This window comes from Gymnoscopelus microlampas (assembly GCF_963454915.1).
Source record: "Gymnoscopelus microlampas genome assembly, chromosome: 24".
NCBI lineage: Eukaryota > Metazoa > Chordata > Actinopteri > Myctophiformes > Myctophidae > Gymnoscopelus > Gymnoscopelus microlampas.
The window spans coordinates 32,754,607-32,768,219 of NC_139961.1; positions in this window are offsets into that span (position 1 = coordinate 32,754,607).

The following is a 13,613-nucleotide window of genomic DNA, read 5'->3' on the forward strand; positions in this document are numbered from 1 at the left end:
TCTACTGTGTTATTTAAGTAGTAGTAGTAGTAGTAGTAATAATTTCAGTAGGCCTACCAGTCTATCCTCTATGATGAAGGTATCAAATACATTGGCGAGTCACCGTCTCTCCATCGGCTTCCCTGTTGTTACGGCGCCATCTGGTGGTGGATGGTGGCCATCTGGTCCGCCTCCAGTATTTTAATGTCGAGGCTTTTATTTAAATTCCCAACTGTCCCAGTAGAAATACTCTGTCACAAGTAAAAGTCTGGTAATCAAAATGTTGCAAGGCATTGTGAGCTTGTAGATCGGCTATTTTCAAATGGCCGGCATGTATATAGGGCTGAAGTGGTTAATGTATGTATTGTAATAATAATCAGAATCTACAAAGTAACTCGCAACTAAAGTTTTCAAGTACAAATATTGTACAAAAGTACAATATTTGACCCTGAGGTGTAGTGGAGTAGAAGTAAAAGTATAGAACATTGGAAATACTCTGATAAAGTAAAAGTTGGCTACCTCAAAATTGTACTTACATACAGCACTTAAGTAAATGTACTTAGTTACTTTACTCCACGACCGTATCCCATTCCAAACAATTGTCCCAGGAGGAGACGCGTTGGTGATTGGTTATTGTATGACATGTTGCCTAGGAGTGCAGCACTTCTGGTGTTTATGTAATTACAGCTGATGTAGTGACTTTTCAACTTTTGTTCCCCCTACTAGATTATAGCATTTGTATGGAATATATTTTTATCTTTTAATATATGCTATGTTATGTCATGCAGGATGCGTGAACAGCTGCAGCATGGAGTCAAATATTTGCTTTTCAGCGTTTATTAGGCTACATATTGTTCCAGTTTTGCGCAGTATAGGCAAAGGTTTAGTTTGCAGAAATTATTATTATTTTATTTTCCATTGCATTTTTTTTAAAGGTAGTGTAAGTGGATTTTGTTCAAATGTTCAAGCACTATATTCTGATAGTACTCATTGCTATAGAGTGTTTGTTCAAAAACAGAGGTCTCCCTGTCTCTCCACCTCTTTTATAAACAGAAAATACATTTTCAAGTGGGTTGCCAATCAGCCAATCAGGAAAGAGTACCAATTTATCAGCTTCAATTTTATAGTGTTCCAGTTTCAATTTTATCCGCTCATTTCTTTGTGTCATCACTTCCAATTTCACTTGTTTAATCTGTATCCTCATTCCTGATGTTCAAGTTCTCTCTCCTGATTGGACAAAAGAGGTATTCCGACATGAAAATGCATTTTTCTGCTTACTAAAGAGCTGGAGAGACAGGGAGACGCCTGTGACTGAACAAACATTCTATATCAATGAGTAGGCTACTATCAGAAAATGGAGCTTTAACACTTATTTTAACAACAAAATATCACTTACCCTACCATTAAGGCAACATTTGTGCAGTTGCTTATAATAGCACAAATACAAAATGTATAACTGAAGGAAAACTACATTTATTTCAGAATATCCTTTACTTTTACCTACACTGAACAATGCTAATGTAAAAGTGACTCATGATTTTGCAGTGTACTTTATATAGGCCTTTGTCATATGCGGTTTTGTTTCAGAAAGTTTCTGCTGTCTTGTGCATTGTCCCTTACATCTTTGTTACTCCCTCATTGCATACTACATTGTATATTCTTAACCACTTAAATGCTCTACATTTAGTCAAATGGACCTGAGTTGGCTCTTTACTTGGTGTGCTCTTTTTATTTGTATTTTTTTTACCTCTACATCAAATCGCCGTAAAATAGACAATCTACAAGCTCACAACGTATCAGTTGTGGCGCATTGTGAGCTTGTAGATCTGTTATTTTTGGCAAATGTTCCCTCCTGAATAGGAATCCTATGGTTCAAGTGGTTAAGAGTGAGGGAATAAGATAGTTTTTAGGTTTTACCTCAGATTCTATGCAGACATAATGTCCTGTACAACTCCCCCTGTCTCTGTCTCCCCCTCCTCTCAATGTCAATAATCGTCTGTACACACACGCACACGCACACGCACACGCACACGCACACGCACACGCACACGCACACACACACACACACACACACACACACACACACACACACACACATACACATTATATTTGCTTGCTTCTGTGTTGTGTGCATGTCTGTCTTTCAAGACACACACACACACACGCACGCACGCACGCACGCACGCACGCACGCACACGCACACGCACACGCACACGCACACGCACACACACACACACACACACACACACACACACACACACACACACACCAAACATAGTCCTGCATCAACCTCCCTCAGGACATGAATTTTGATGTCATCTCTTTCGGGAAAGGCACTCAACGATAGCTGAGTGAGTGAGCGAGCGTGGCACACGATGGCAAGGCAATAACACATCCCTGTCCCTCAAAGGCAAGAAAACAAAGCCTCTTGAGGCGCTCGTGTGTCCCATGTCCCCCCCCCCTAATGACTCCTCTGTTACCCTAACCACTGCTGTGTCACCCCAGTGACAAACTCTGATGTCATCTTGGGAGTTTGTCTATGTGGAAAAGCTCTGGATAAAAAAACAACAGAGTGACAAAGTGACAGGACAGCAAGGAGTCAATGCAGAAAACAAAACAAAACAAACATGGCAAAATAAGTCACGATTAAATAGTGTTTCTTATTGGACAGTGATTCTCTAACCTTTTAAATTCAAGGACCTCCAGTTTGATATGCATTAAGCAACTTTAAGTAGTTAGACAAACGCTGTATAAATTGGAGACATTATAATTATTATTTTTATTATTATTAGATAATTTATTACTATTGTTAGGCCATTTTTTTAAATACGATTTTTTAAATCTCTGGGACACCAATCTTTGAAACCAGTGTTGTAGACGAATCGTAAGGCACCAAATCCATCTAGATAATTTTCATTTGAGTCATTTATCCGATGTTCTTCTTCAGATGGACGTACAATGAGGAGGACGTTAGAGTCTGGGCATTAAATTATCTCTGAGAATGTGTTCATCTGCACATATAGATGACGTGAACACAAGCTAACAGATACGGGTCAGATATTAGTGAAAACAGGTTTGCAATTGGTTCCTGAACAAGCTGTCAACATCAAAAGTCATTTTCTGGACTGATTTAAACATTCTATACAAACATTTTCAAAGATGTCAGAAATAGTCGATCTCTTGCCAGGTTGAAAGTGGTTGACCTGAATTTTAGGTGCATGCATGCATTGGTCAAATCCAGAATGTTGATGAAAGTGTCCACTTTTATCAAACCATATTGGACTAGAAATGTGATCTTATGGATTATTTGTCACATGACATATACATGTATGTCACAAGCATGATTCCATGCTTGGTTATTGCATGGGTTGTATGTGTGTACATATCTATTTCCTTGCAGACCTCGGTCACAACAGTGATGATGGGCTGATTGATGACACTCTGTGCGTTCAATCTGCTCCATTATCATTGATTTACCCCTAAGAGGCTGACTGCCTACTTATAGCCAACAAGGGCAACCTGCATTCAGTGTTGATGGTCTGAGGACCGAAACGTCCCTGTCGTCACTTTTGTCACGTCTTTTTCACTTTGGGGGCCCACACACTGATGAAGGCTGGATAGCCGAAACGTTTGTTGTAACTAAAAGGCACATGGAGAAATAAAAGTCAAGAAACTTTGATCATGTCTTTACTTTGTAAAAAGATGAATATTTCTGCATCCAAAGCGCCTCAACGTCCTTCTGTCAGTGTGATAGCCTTTTCTGTTATTTGTGGACTTTAATACTTGCCTTTTGCATCTGGCTTTAACTTGGGCAAGCCTTGAGTTTAGAGCGCAAACCTTTGTACCTCAATGTCACAAGCATGTGACATGCATTTAGATACTATTTGGCCTATCACAGAGGTCACCATGACAATGTCTGTGTGTAAAACTGCACTTTTCCAAGCTTCATTTGAAAGATAAATTTCAGTTCAAATCATTTTGAACACTTCGCCAGTGACATTATGTCAAGTGTGTTCTATGTGGTAAAATTTCCTTAATACCCGCCTGTAATTTCTCCAAACCAAGTATGTGTGTGTTTTTGAAGCAGGCTCACATGCAGTCGGCCCTGCTTCTCAGCGCACGCTCTCTCTCTCTCTCTCTCTCCCTGCAAACGCTCAAACTTGCTCCAAACCTTGTGTCAGAAAGCTGGTCAGTGCTTTAAAGGACTGGGAACATTCTTTAAAAACTGCCGCCCACAGCCGCAGTGAGCTGGTGCCAACAAACCCTGCTTATGTTGGCTCGGAGAGGTCTCCAACAAAGTAAGGAATTTAAAAGTAGCCAAGTAGTGACTTGCTATAACCCCCCACCACCCCCAAAAACAGTCTTCTTCCAAGAGTGAAGCACTTCTTAAAAGACACAGCAGGAATTTCTGCCCATAAGGCACGCATACAGTACAGTGCCACATGCACAATCATTTCTTTGAAGAAGTTGATCGATGATTTTAAGGGAGAATGTGGCATTTCAGATACTGATGCTGAGGCAGTTTGCATTAAGGCGGTCTCGGAAAATCGTTTGCCTGCTCACCTCCGAGCAGGAGGACGAATAAAGGAGACTAAACGTTTATTACTCTAAAGTTTGATCCCAGTATGAAGGCGCTTGTTAAATTTGGTACCAATTTTGGCAGGGCCGTCTAGGGCCGTCCTGTGCACAATGCACGTGCATCTGTATTAGTCCAAATGCGTCTTATGTTTATCTATGCATGCCTATACAGTGATAAGTGTTGTGTGTGTGTGTGTGTTTGTTTGAACATGTGCATACCTTATCCCAGAGAGCACGGGAAGGGGGGGGGCTGGCTGGTGATGGGTCAGAGGGAGGGATCAGACAGATCGATGACCGGGGGACAGAGAAGGGGGGGTGGGGGGGGGGGTTGGTCCTCCGGGGTGCGACGGTGACATCTCCTGCTGCAGCTGGCCGTCCAGGACGTCCAGGCCGCCAGCCAGCCGGGGTCAGCCGTCCCAGCAGGCCTTTCACTCCGGCAGCGGTTACCAAGGTGACAGCATGTCAGCCCCGGCCCCAGAGCCCCGGCCTGGGGGCCGAGCAGGGAGCCCGATGCATCACCACCTCTGATGGGTTTGTCAATACTGCTTAGATCCACGGGGAGCTGGGGCCCTGCCATGACATGCACTAACCCCCCCCCCCTCCAAGTCACAGAGCCACGGCCTTACTACACAGACACACACACGTGCACTCACAGACACACATGCATGTACGCACGCACACACACGTGCACTCACACACACATGCACGTACGCACGCACACGCACGTGCACTCGCACGTACGCACACACGCACGCACGCACACACGCACGCACGCACGCACACACTCACTCACTCTGCTGTCACACGTTCCACTCGCAGGTTGCTTGTTTGAGAAGACATGCGTGCCTGCATGGATGCGTAGATGAAGCCATGGATGAAGGAACTGGCAGAGAGAATAACTGTACACACCCCACGGAATAGAGAGAGAGAGAGAGAGAGAGAGAGAGAGGAGGTGAATAATGCAGGCGGGGGGGGCTTGAAGCAAGGGAAAGATACTGAAAGGTACAGTGGACAGATGAGGGTAGAAAAGATATAGAAAATACTGAATGTTGAGGCTGAAAGAAAAAGAATAAGCAAGCAAGGCAACATCAGTGCAAGGGAAGAGCCAGTTAGGCCATGTGATTGTGTATGTCATTAACCAGAGTGGAGTGGCAGAGAGAGGAGGTCTGTAGCATCGGGCTCAGAGTGGCTCATGGTGTGTAACCATTTCTAGGCTGTGGATTTAATGGATTACTAATGATCGGCCACAGGTATTTCCAAGTTAGGCATTCGAGCCCGAAGGCCTGAAGAAAGAAGATTTGTACGTGCCTACACACTCTCACCTCTCCTCTTCTCTCGTTCCCCCTTTTTTCTTCTAATGAAGCCCTGTGGAATATTTGAATATGAATATGAATATGATATAGAGTTTTTGTGTTTTTTCCCAAGGAAGAGGGTAGCACTTCCTGACACCACCACCCCCATTTTGAATGAGCGGAACGTGGGAAAGGAAGGTTTTAGAGCTAATCTCACGCTTCCATCTCATGTCAGGAAGGGTTTTTGTGCCACCCACTGAAAGTACTGGAGGAGAGAGGTGTGGGATATTCCCACTACTGATGATTCTGTATGGGCTCTACAATCCCAATCTGTCCAATCCTCTTAACCAGAAGGGAGTTCAGTTCCCTGGCACTGGTAACAATCCTTTTAATTCAGCCACTATACTGATAGAAAGACAGGAGAGGAGAGGAGAGGAGAGGAGAGGAGAGGAGAGGAGAGGAGAGGAGAGGAGAGGAGAGGAGAGGAGAGGAATGAGCAGAAGACAGTGAGGAGAGAGACAGGTGATGGTCTAGATTTCATTTATTCATATCTCGTGTCACAACCACCTGATTCGATGTTGGATACAGGCCAATGAATGAAAGAAAGAGAGAGAGAGAGGGAGAGAGAGAGAGGGGGGGGGGAGAGAGAGAGAGAGAGAGAGAGTGAGTGAGTGAGTGAGTGAGAGAGAGAGAGAGATGACATTGATGAAATTGATGAAAGAGAAGATATTGCAATATTAGTTTGTATCAATTGTGCAAATGAATCATATTAAATTGCATTGAAAATTGAGCGAGAGAAGAAGAAGAGAAGAGAAGAGAAGAGAAGAGAAGAGAAGAGAAGAGAAGAGAAGAGAAGAGAAGAGAAGAGAAGAGAAGAGAAGAGAAGAGACGAGAAGAGAAGAGAAGAGATGTGGCAACGTTCGATTACATTTATGTTATGGTGCTTTGGCCTGCATTAGCTGCTGTGTAGCTGCAAATCACTAGTAAGTACCAAAGCATCTCCGACAGAGCATTTTCAGTCATTCAGCGTAATTCTCTGTAAGTTATTTTCAGAGCACCGCAATGCATCTACAATGTAATGACTTGACACGCAAACAGAGATGTTTCTCTCTCCCTCAAACATCATCTGAATAGGTTCAGTAGCCGTTTAAAAGCTTTGCTCACTGAAATAAAAGTAATTAATTGGTGTTATACACCAAGGACATAATTATCTTTTCCAGTAACTGGCACATATTTAATTACCAGTAATTGTTCCCGGAGCCTTGTTCAAAAGTGTTGCACACCAGACAGTAATATATTACGCACTAATCCTGCACTTGATACTCAGTCAATTAGGAAATTTATGTCAAAGAGCAATCATGTAAACAGCATTGTGGCACACACACACACACACACACACACACACACACACACACACACACACACACACACACACACACACACACACACACACACACACACACACACACACACACACACACACACACACACACACTTCTGAGATATACTGTGATGCTAATATGCTAATATACTGTAGGTGTCTATACATGTGTGCCACTCACAGAAGCACAAAAGCACAATCACGCGTGCGCGCGCACACACACACACACACACACACACACACACACACACACACACACACACACACACACACACACACAGAAACCCAAATGTGTGCACATACATGCACATGTGCACACACCTATGCACGCTCAGAAACACTTCACACACAAACAAACAAACACACAGACATGATTACTGCTCTAATGCACATATGTGTAAACCCACACAAAAACACACATATACTGTACAAACACACAGAAGTGTGCACACGCACATAGAGATGCACACTTAAGCGCACAGTTATGCTCTCTCTCTCTTTGTCACGCACGCACGCACACAGGCACACACACACACATTTTTTCACAAGGTGGGAGGGGGGCTTCTCCCTACCTCTACTCTCCTTGACCTTCCTGAGGTGTTTCATGCCTTGATGTTGGAAGAAAGTCATTCCAGGACCATTTCACGACAACAACAACAACAACAACAACAACAGAAAGCACACAGATACTTATTAACACTATTCAAACCACATGAACCCTATAGCATCAATATTCTGGATGGAACATTTGCAGGAAATAGTCGACCGACGAGCTCACAACTCGTTAGTGTAAAGGGAAAGAAGAGCGTACCAAGTACAGAGCCAACCCAGGTCAAGGCTACTAAGTATAGAGGGTTTAAGTGGCTTATCTGGTAGCACCACAGTCTCCATTTTAAAATAAAGAATGCTTCGGGAGCTAAATGTGCTCCCCTCCCTGTGCCTCGAGGGGCTGTGGTGGGTGGAGGGAACGGGGGGAACGGGGGGCACGCTGGGGCCCTTGAACATGAGAGTAGAGGGGGTTTAATAAATAAACAGGGGAGGCAGAAAACAGTGGGTCTGTGCAGTGGGCTTATTTGCCCAGTCGAACCCGTACCCCCCCCCCCCCTCCTTACGGTACGCGCTACTAGCTGATTAGCCCTGCCGATTGTACCTTGTAATTGCGATGCTCTGACCCCCTCTAGGCAAATATTAGATTTTTAGTGGTTTAACCTTTCCAGGCTACAGTGCCGGGATAAATTGCCTAAGCAGATGTTAAGGAGCCCAGCGGTGGTCTCACAGTCCTTCTTTCGTGATCAGCGGGGGGAGAAGAAGAAGAAGAAGGAGTAAAGAAAAAAAGACCTCTCCAGATTGGACGTTTTCTTTATAATACTGTCTCAATTTCCTCCCCCTGGTCTTTCAGGGGCTGATTTTTCACAGCAATTGCTTGTCCGAGAAGCGTTTATGCTTCGATCTTTATCCCCTTTCTCCGATTTCAGATTACATGCGAGACGTATTATTTGAAATCAGTCTGGTCACAGTCATTATGTGAGGGGGGGGGGGCACAAATTATCTACCATAAGATCAATGGGAGACATTAACCTAGCAATCAGTCACTCATTTCCCTCACTCTGCTGCATGAGGACCCGAGGCCCAACACAACTGACCCAACACCATTTAGACTGTTTTCCTCTAATCTGTTACAGTTCAACCAAGATCTCATCTCACATCGAGCACATCCATGTTGAGTGTTTTTGTCTGAGTTGACTTCTTACAACATTTTTGTATACTGTATGGTAACAGGGTAGGTGGGCACTAGGGACATCTGGGCACCTCAATGTAAAAGTGTCTATTTTGTCTGTACTGTACTGCATACACATTTTTTCATGTGGGTCAACTTTACAGGCCTATGGTGCAAAGTACAAACTACGCTGTAATATCATTTTGAAAATGTGTTATGATGTAGTGAACTATTTTCAAATATTTACAAAATGTTTCAAAAACGTTCAAAAATGTCGCTTTGTGGTGCGACGTGTTGTGAGCTTGTAGATCTACTTTTCCCCCAGAGAGTATATTTACATGTGGCACTGTTATACCACAAAGTGGTTAATATAGAGAATAAATACAGAGGAGTGCTGATGTGCTTGCTGAGGATGCGTTAAGACTGGAAACATATGCCTGCTAGCCTACTTGTGTTTGAAAGTCTATAAAAGCTATAAAAGCTTGAATAAAAAATACTTGTTTGTCTTGTTTTGTTTTGTTTTTGCACTATAGATTGATTTCCCTCTTAATTCCCTTTTACATTTTACGTCCTCAAATCACCCAGGATTCCTGTGCTAAGCAGAAAGAATGTGAGGCCAAGTGGGCAATGATTGTAAATTCCCATCACTTTGGATGAAAGCGTTATTCTCTCTGAAATAAAAACCATGATTGTTCTCTTGAGACGTCCCATCCAAATGAAATGCAAACAATATGAAGCTGGTTTCTAAAGCCCACAGGATCAATGTCTGGAATTTCCCCTCTCTTCACGAAATTCCGTCCTCGATACTCCCCAAAAAAAATCACCCAGTTATGTAAATCCTCCTTCCAAATCCGACCGCAGGCCGATCAGTCTCGCCTGGTTTTGATCGTTGTCTGAGAACCTGTAGGTGTTGCTGCAGCCAAAACAGAAACATGAGCAGTTCAGATACGTTGTAACCAGGGAAAATTTACATCAACTCCGTCCCCTCCGTCGTTGTGTAACCTTATAATATGTCTATGAATGGGGCTCTGTGTGTGTGTGTGTGTGTGTGTGTGTGCGTGCGTGCGTGCGTGCGTGCGTGCGTGCATGCGTGCGTGCGTGCGTGCGCACGTTTGTGCACGTGTGCTGGTGTGTATGTTTGAACCATTGACTGTGTTTTGGTACTCATGCGTGCAACGGCATGTGTCTGCATGTGAGTATGTATTTGCACATTAATGAATGTGTAATGAGTGTATATTTATATAATATATACTAGATAAACATTGGAAGTGATGAATCAAAACAAATGAGAAAATACATAAATACATAATAAATAAATCACTTACACCGCACTTATCTTAACATAACCAAAAAAAGAAAGTTGTAACTTACCTGAAAATAAACACAACACACTTCCAAACCACTTCACATTCTGAAAATTGTTGAAATTTGTAGAATTTCTGAAATTTTTGGAAAATTTCTCCTATAATTACATAAGGACTTTAGATTGAAAGTTAGAACACAGATTGGAGTACAGGTATAGAATAAAGTACCAGTATTTAGGTCCGTGATTGGGTGAGATCCTATACTTCTCTCTCTCTCTCACACGCACGCTCACACGCACGCACGCACACACACACACACACACACACACACACACACACACACACACACACACACACACACACGCACAGACTGAGGCTATTATGGCAGACCTTGACGGGACGGGGAGAGACGGAAGTTTTTCTTGGGTGATTCTCAGCCATTTCCAGGGATCTCAGGTTTCGTCCCGTCCCGTCCCGTCTCGGACCCCCACCCCCCCCCCCCACACACACACACACACACACACACACACACCCTTTCCTCCCAAACGGCCCCGGCTGGCAGCTGTGTCCCCAGGGGCCCTCTCTGTTCCGCGCACTCCTCTCCTCTGCTCCCCTCCTCTCCTCGCAGTGCCGTAATAGTTTCCTTCCTCCTTCCACTACTGGGACTCCCTCACTTCACCTGAAAAAAAAAAAGAAGAAAAAAAGGGGTCGGATGCGGGGAGGAAGAGAGTCATCTTTTCATCCCAGGGATGGACTGAACTGAAGCAACCCCTTGAGCTGCGGAGAGGAAACCCAATACTGCCGCTAGCTTGATGTTTGAGACCGGAGAAGAAAGAGTGTGAGGAAGAGAGGGGGGGGGGGGGGGGGGGAACGGAGGTACGGCGTGCATGGGAGAGGCAGGGATGACCTTCCTCCTCTCTCCTCTTCTTCCTCGAGCGCCCACAACCACCTGACCTCTTCTGAACATTTTGATAGTTTCATATAGGCTACTGTACGCATCATAAAACTACTTTCTTAGTTTTTGTTTCATAGGCTCTGTGCATGATTGTAATTCCCTTTGCCAGATGGTGGCATTCCCGTTTTCCTGTTCCGGGTCCGTTTCTCATAGCTTCATTTGATTGGCTCAGCAGCAGATTTGAACTGCATGGAAACACATATGAAGGTGTCATGTGTTTCCAGTTTAAATCTGCTGCTGAGCCAATCGTTTTCTTTTTTTCTACCCTACATTATATAATACCTTATCATCATCTATTATAAAACGTCTTTCTTTGTTTCTATTCTATTCTTTTCTATTCTATTCTATAATACCTTATATGTGTCATAATAATATCATATGCTATGGGTCATATATGCATCATAAAACATCTTTGTTTTTGTTCTATTGTATTGTTTCTATTCTACTTAAATATAAAATACCATATAGGCTTTCATATTTATGCATTATAACTACTTAGTGTTTTGGTCTATTGTATTCTATTTTAATTCATTAATAATACCTTATCATAGGCCTATGTATCATGATAGTACAACATTTCAACATGACACTACAAGTCAAAAGTTATAGTTTTTTCTTCTTTACATTATCATATCATTCAACTACTTTCTTTATTTTTATTCTATTCACACAGCTTATGTGCGTGAGACAAAAACTAAATCTTCATTGCGACTGTTAAGAATTTTTGGGTTGGGTGGGTGGGACATTCCTGTCCTGTAGTGTCCTTCCTAGGTGGTCTAATATCTGCAGACATTTATGTCCACAGCCCAATCTGTTGTGCGGTCCGTTCATTTCACGCGCTGCCAGAAGTGCTTTGTAATTAGGCTGATATTGATGAAGGCTGATTCCAGCAGGTAATCGCTGGCGCTTTGGCTTTTTTTTATACGTCTCAGCGGAATGTCTCTATCCATTACTGGCCCGACTTAATTTTCACTCCTGCGCCGTGTTTCGTTGATAATCTGCCAGTTGAATGGAAGTGCAGCGGAGGTTTTTTGTGGCTGTCAGTGATGACAGCGCATCTGGTTAAAACAAGTCCTCGTGGAGCATTGACCCATGGTATTGCTGAAGTATTTGTTATCCCATGCAAGGTTCACAGTTGGGAACAGCTGGGTATTAAAGCTGCTATATAATCCCTCCCTGGAGTGGTGACAGTCTACACCTCATTTGGCCAAATGGAAATAGTGATTTTTATAAATACTTCACCAGTAACACCAAAATTGCTTCACACAAGAACAATGTTGGTGTGTAACTAAGGCCCTGATACACCAAGACGACATGGGACGAAAAGCTGTCCTTTGGGCCACCATGTTTTTAGTGTGCCCCACCATGCCATTACAGGGGACAGGGAGACAGAGAGGGAGACAGACAGGGAGACAGAGACAGAGGGAGACAGAGGAAAATGGGTTTCTCTGCCTCCCATAATCCGATAAATTCTCAATTCACTAGTGCCCAACAGGTACCAGCCTACTAGTTGGCAATGCATGCCCCACCCGTTGCTGTCTGTCTGTGTCCCTTTCACGCCCATATATGGAGATCGCTGTATCTGTCTGTCTGCCTGTGTCCCTTTATATGCCCATATACCGAGATCACTGATGTCATCAGTATCGGTTGGAACTGGATCTCCAAAATCCATATTATGTCTATATATGGCAATATCGGCCGTTCAGCGGTCCAGAATCGCCTATCCGAAGGCGAGTCTTCGCCGATGCACGAACCGGGTTTGAAGTCGGTGAGTCATACATACATACATGCTGTACATACACACATGCGTGTGCATACATACATACATACATACATACATACATACATACATACATACATACATACATACATGCATACTTGCATACATGCTGTACGTACATACATACATACATACATACAGTCAGTACACACAAACATAAAGACCCTGTTCTAGACAGAGTTAATATTGTTGGTAGTAACAGTATGATGTGCATGCTGCCAGGTTTTTCTTTGGGTCTGGGTTACAGCGCCCCTGGTCCACCCCCCCCCCCCCCCCCCCACCCCCACCCCCACCACTGCTCTCCTGCTGGGGTTGGGACGCCACGCGGCCCACTCATATCCCCCGGCTGCCTTTTCCAATCACCGACTCCATTCCCCAAAGATAAGAAGCCAATCAGACTTGTTGGCTTGGGTACATATGCTTGTCCCCTGAATAAAAAAGAAGAATTGGAGTGATGTGCGCGCGTGTGTGCGTGCGTGCGTGCGTGTGTGTGTGTGTGTGAGAGAGAGGGGGGGGGGGGGGGGTTGATGCCTAGGGGTGTGTAGCTATGGTATGCTATTACCCATAACAAAAAAGCCCTGGGTTTGTATCCACACAAGGGTGGGGTAGTCTTACGGTGGTTGTTG